This window comes from Castanea sativa, chromosome 5 (assembly GCF_040712315.1).
Source record: "Castanea sativa cultivar Marrone di Chiusa Pesio chromosome 5, ASM4071231v1".
Lineage (NCBI taxonomy): Eukaryota > Viridiplantae > Streptophyta > Magnoliopsida > Fagales > Fagaceae > Castanea > Castanea sativa.
The window spans coordinates 38,252,339-38,259,234 of NC_134017.1; positions in this window are offsets into that span (position 1 = coordinate 38,252,339).

Consider the following 6,896-nt stretch of genomic DNA (forward strand, 5'->3'; position numbering starts at 1 on the left):
CTACTCCTACCCCGAGACAATTCTTCCCGCCCTACCTCCGTGGTCCCACAAAGAAATTCCTCGATCCTACGTAACCTTCGGTTCCAACAAAGAGAAGGAAGGAGGAGGGGATGCAGAGAAGGACTTAAGCCAAACAACTTGAACCCAACGTCCCGCCAACGAAGACAAGCCAGAGCAAGGGAAAGCGCATCTTGACTCCCTTTCGAGCTAGAGTCGAGAAAGACCGAGGGCACTAGTACCTCTCGCACGAGCCTCCTCCAAAAGCTTAGGACTTAGCTTAGGGCTTCTCTTTTTCCATTTTTGAATTATCTATGTAATGCATATTTAACTGATTAATGAAGAACAATTTCATTTACTTTTCACTTGGGTTGTATCTGTTATACTTTACTTTGTTTTTTTTTTTTTTGTATTTGCTATAAATATTGCCATTAGCACATAACCAAAATTTCTCAGAGTAAACAAATCTAACTCCAAGGATTGCACAATCATAACTTTCACATAATCTTATGTACATCATTAAAGATTTAATAAAAAGTGACATGGTTAATATATTTAAACAATGCCTTGATTAAAAAGAAAAGAGGACTTCATATAATGATTAAGCCCTTATAATGCACAACACTGTTTCTAGTAGGATGTAAGATCCGAGGACCATTCCTTACACAAAATTGCCTAACACTTAAAGACATGAAACTTAAGGTCCGAGTTTAATAAACAGTAACACATTAACATCCAGACATAATAAGGAGATAACCTTGATCAAAATTGTGGTCCGACGATAAGACTTCACCAATTTTACGTTTGATTCTTAAAAATTATAACTTCAAATGTTAATTTCCCCAAAGTAGGAGGTCCGAAGACCCAACATAACTAAGGTTCTGTTTAACAAATGACAAGACATCAATTTCCACAAGGTTTGCGGTCCGAGGACTGCACTTAACCAAGTTTCTGTTTGATTCTTAAAAATTGATAACTTCAAATGTTAATTTTCCCAAAGTAGGAGGTCCGAAGACCCGGCATAACTAAGGTTCTGTTTAACAAATGACAAGACATCAATTTCCACAAGGTTTGTGGTCCGAGGACTGCACTTAACCAAGTTTGTTATTGATTATTAAAAATTTATAACTTCAAATGTTAATTTTCCCAAAGTAGGAGGTCCGAAGACCCGGCATAACTAAGGTTCTGTTTAACAAATGACAAGACATCAATTTCCACAAGGTTTGTGGTCCGAGGACCGCACTTAACCAAGTTTCGTTTGATTCTTAAAAATTGATAACTTCAAATGTTAATTTTCCCAAAGTAGGAGGTCCGAAGACCCGCATAACTAAGGTTCGTTTAACAAATGACAAGACATCAATTTTCACAAGGTTTGTGGTCCGAGGACCGCACTTAACCAAGTTTCGTTTGATTCTTAAAAATTGATAACTTCAAATGTTAATTTTCCCAAAGTAGGAGGTCCGAAGACCCGCATAACTAAGGTTCTGTTTAACAAATGACAAGACATCAATTTCCACAAGGTTTGTGGTCCGAGGACCGCACTTAACCAAGTTTCGTTTGATTCTTAAAAATTGATAACTTCAAGCGTCAGAGCTACTCATAATTTTGAAATACACACTGACAAAAGCTCATTTCATTAATAATAATACCTTCTAAGATTATTTACATTCCATGGACATGGTACTATTCGTTCGTCTAGATCAGCTAGCCTATATGACCCTATGCCCGCTTACCGAAACAATGCGATAGGGGCCTTCCCGGTTGGTCCCGGCTTGCCCCAAGCCGGGTTCTTAGAAGTGCCTACAACCTTCCTTAATACAAGATCACCAGTGCAAGTGGTCTTAGCTTCACATGGGCATCATATCCTTGTTTTAGCTTCGTTGGTAATAAGCCATCCGGACCATCGCTGCCTCGCGCCGTTCCTCAAGCAAATCTAGGCCCTTTTCCAGGAGTCCATTGTTATTCTCGGGACTAAAGGAGCTGGTCTTTAAGGTGGGAAAACCGGATTCCGGAGGTATCACCGCCTCGGCTCCGTAAGTCATAGAAAATGGAGTTTCTCCGGTGGACTCGCGGTGTGGTCCGATACGTCCACAAAACATGAGGGAGCTCTTCTACCCATCTACCTTTCGCATCATCCAACCTTTTCTTTAGCCCACCGACAATGACTTTGTTAACGGCCTCGGCCCGCCCCGTTTCCTCGAGGATAAGCCGGGGTGGAATACCTATTTATAATACCCATGTCACCACAATACTTCCTAAAAGCCTTACCGTCAAACCGAACACCATTGTCCGAGATGAGCGTGTGTGGTATACCGAATCCGGTAACGATGTTTTTCCGGACAAACTTCTTGGAGTCAACATCTCTTATATTTGCCAAGGGCTCACCAACCCATTTTAGTGAAATAGTGTTCCCACAAGAAGCCATCTTTTATTGCCGGCGGCTCTCGGGAACGGCCCTACAATGTCCAAGCCCCATTGTGCAAAAGGCCAAGTGGCCGGAGAGAGGGTTAAGAACCCCTCCAAAGGGTTGGTGAATATTAGGAGCAAATCTCCGACACCGATCACATTTCTGGCATAGTCTTGGGCCTCCCTTTGCATATTGGGCCACCAATAACCCCGAGTCGAGCTGCGTGAGCCAAGGACCTTCCCCCGGTGTGGCTACCACAAATCCCTTCATGCAATTCTTCTAGAAGCCCCTCCGTTAAATCGGGGTGTACACACAACAAGTATGGTCCCGAAAAGGATCGTTTGTACAATTTTTGATCCTCGGACAGCCCGAATCGTGGCGCCTTTCGGCGTATCTTATCGCCTCGGATTTGTCCTCGGGAAGGACATCATCCCTAAGAAAAGATACGACCAAAGTCGATCCAACTAGGTCCGGGCCTTATTAGATGGATACGAGGCGCGTTGGTAATGACTAGAGAGGCTCTAGCAAATCTTCAACGAGGATAACCCTAGGTAAACCTTGAGCCGAGGACGTTGCCGGCGTGGCTAAGGAGTCCGCATGGGTGTTTCCGCTCCGAGAGATACGAGTTAAGGCGAAGGAGCCAAATTGAGTTTGGCTCGACGCTTAATCCGGGCCAAATATTCCCGCATCCTTGGATCTCTAGCCTCCATGGTCCCCGTGACCCGTCCGACCACCCGCCTTGAGAATCCGAGAAGATGTGGATTTCCCTTCCACCCATCCTATGCACCATTTTCATGCCTACCAAGACCGCTTCGTATTCGGCCTCATTGTTAGTAGCCGAGAACGCCAATCTCAAAGATTTTTCGAAGACAATTCCCTCTGGGGACATAAGAACAAGTCCAACACCAGATCCTCTCTGATTAGCCGCCCCATCCACATACAACTTCCAAATCGGAGGCACGGCAGTTGTAATCACACCAACTGATTTTTCTTCCAGTAATGGCTCGGCAAATTCCGCCACCAAGTCAGCGAGGATCTGGCCCTTCACCGAGGTGCGAGGCTCATACTTTACATCAAAAGCCCCCAGGATGGTCCCCCACTTTGCTATCCTTCCTGAGTAGTCGGCGCTACGCAGAACTGCCTTGAGGGGCAATTGGGTCAGAACAACCACTGTGTGGGACTGAAAATAATGGGGAAGCTTTCGCGTGGCATGAACCACGGCCGGGGAGCGCTTTCTCTAAAGGTTGATAACGTACCTCGGCATCACCCAAAGACTTACTAACATAATATACCGGTCTTTGCACCCCGCTATCATCTCTTATCGGGACAAGGTCGGCCGCGTGGACGGCCACGCCGGATAAGCAAACAAAATCTCATGTGCTTCGGACGAGAAAGGATGGGTGGCCGAGATAGATATTGCTTAAGCCGTTGAAAGGCTAACTCGCAGCCTCGGTCCACCGAAACCCTTTCCACTTATTCAGGCGGTTGGAAGAAAGGACGTACACCGGTCGGCTGACCGAGATATGAACTTGTTCAAAGCGGCAATCATTCCTGTCAACTTTTGAATTTCTTTCGGGTTCCGAGGAGGCTGCAAGTCCCTGAATAGCCTTAACACCGCACCGGGTTTACCTCTATGCCTCTATGTGTAATCATGTATCCCAAGAACTTCCCGGAACCCACGCCGAAAGAACATTTTGAGGCGTTGAGGCGCAACTTGTACCTTCTCGCATTATCCCCGAAAAGTGTCGGCCAAATCTTTCACATGTGAGGGGATTGTTTTGCTTTTCACCACCATATCGTCAACGTATACCTCAATGGTTTTCCCCATCTCTTGTTCGAACATTCTCGGTCATCATCCTTTGATAAGTAGCCCCGGCATTCTTCGGACCGAACGGCATGACCTTATAATGGTAATTCCCCGTCGGCGTAATGAATGCGGTCTTCTCCTCGATCCTCCAAAGGTGCCAAGGGAATTCACGGTGATAACCCTGGAAGGCGTCTAAGAAACTCATCCGAGGATGACCGAAAGTGGCATCCACTCGGTTGATCAATGCGTGGCATTGGAAACGAATCTTTGGGGCATGTGCCTTGTTCGGATCGGTAAAGTCCACACATACCCTCCACGTTCCATTTTTCTTTTTAACGACAACCGTATGGGCTAACCACTCGGGGTAGAAAACTTCTTTGATAGCCCCACTTTTGAGTTTGGAAAGCACCTCTTCCTTCACGGCCTCGGAATGTTCCCCGGAAGATCGCCGAGGTGGCGCCTTCTCGGAATGATAGCCGGGTTGACATTTAGGTGATGAAAAATGAAGCCCGGATCCGTGCACGGAGCTTCATAAGGATCCCACGCAAAAACATCAACATTATCCCTCAAGAACTCTAACAACTCCATTTTCTCTTGGTGTGGTAAAAGTACACCGACTTGAAAGAATCTCTCCGGGTCATCGGCCACTGGAAACTTCTCTAATCCCTCGCACTGTGTCTCATCTCCTGTCACCTCTCTAGATGAGTCAGGAGCCGTTAACTGCTATAATCCCTTGTTGATCAAAGCCGAAGACTCGGCTTCGTCGATGCGCATACCGCAGCCGATATGCACTGCCTGGCTACTGATTGGCTGCCGAGGATTTCCTCAACACATTCCCCCGAGGGGAATTTAACTTTAACATGTAAGGTAGAGGAGACAGCTCCAAGCGCATGCAACCAAGGCCTGGCAAGGATGACCGTGTATGGAGAGTACGCATCAACGACGATGAAGTCCACCTCCACCGTTTCTGAGCCGGACTGAACGGGCAAACGGATCGTCCTTCCCGCACAACGGCTCTCCTTCGAAGCTTATAAGTGGCGAGTCATAAGGAGTAAGGTCTTCCAACTTCAATCTTAACCCCTTAAACAGGATCGGGGTACATGATATCCGCACCGCTGCCACGATCTATCATCACCCTCCTCACGTCATAGTTCCCAATTCGAGGGTAACCACAAGAGCATCGTCGTGGGCCGGATAGTCCCTACCTTATCCTCCTCCGAGAAATCTAGGACGGGCAAAGTGCCCTTCAACCTCTTCGGCTCCGTGACCCATGTCCTCGGTACCCGTTGATGGGAAACCGCCATCACCCTAGTGGGACCCGAGCCGGTCCCCGCTAGGCGAAGATAACATTAATTGTTCCCAAGGCTGGCCGAGATATATTGTTCCTTCCGGTTGTTTGAACCAACTTGGTAGCTGCCCGCCTGGGCCGACACAAGTGCCGCTTCAACTTTCCCTCACCGACGAGCCGCTCTAGATGGTTCCACAATGTCCGACAGGTTCTCGGTAGTGTGGCCTACATCCCGATGGTACCGGCAAAAGAGATTTCGGTTTCTTCTCGCGGGGTCCCCCTCGCTATCTTGCTCGGCCACCCGAAGAAAGGCTCTTTACGAACTTTCTCTAGTAAGCTGATGCACGGCTCTCGGAACACGGTATTTACAACTGAGGTGCCGCCGAGCCGGATTGCCCGAAGTAATCCCTCATCGGCTTGTTGTTGTGGTATCTATCCGGCCTGAAATCCCTTCTCTCCCCGGGATAACCTTTTCCTTTCCCTTCCCTTCTTCTTGGTCTTCTTCTACCCTCTTGTACTCATCAATACGATCCATAAGGCGGCGTACACTGCGGACGGGCTTTTTCGTCAAAGACTTTCTTAGGTCGTGGTCAGTAGGGAGACCTACTTTAAAGGTATTAAGCACCACCTCATCAAAGTCACCATCTATCTCGTTAAACATCTCCCAGTATCGGTCGGAGTATGCTTTCAGTGTCTCCCCTTCCTTCATGGCCATGGATAGCAGCGAATCCAATGGCCGAGAGACTCTGCTACACGTAATGAACCGCGAAGCAAATGCCCTAGTCAGCTCCCCAAACGAGCCTACGGACCCAGATTTGAGACCGTTAAACCATCTCATAGCCACAGGTCCCAAGCTGGAAGGGAAAACTTTACACATCAGAGTCTCATTGTGAGAGTGTACCGCCATCCTCTGGTTGAAGTGACTCACGTGCTCCACCGGATCAGTCCGGCCATTATAAATGGTGAAGGTGGGCTGGGTGAACCTCCTGGGGAGCCTCCCCCTCTCGATCCTTCGCGAAAACGGAGACTTAGAGAGTTGGTGCAACGCCCTACTCATGGTATCGTTACCTGAGCCCCTAGAACGAGGCTTCTTACGTCTGCGAGTTGGTTGGCTGCCCTCCTCACTGGAGGATGTTGCACTGGTGGGAGTGCGCGACCTTGAGCTGTGGCCAGCTCCCCTATCCTCCTCTGAGGAAGAACTAGACAAGGACGGGGAAGCCTTACGTTTAGCGCGGCGTAACTTCCTCTTCAAACGATCGATTTCCCTCTGCATGGATTTAGAACCCTCATCATGGGTAGTGCTACCCCCTCCATGAGTATGGCCAGCACTTGGATACTCTGTATGGACACTCCCCTCACGATCCCTACGATGTTCAAGACGTTGGAAATGATCTTCC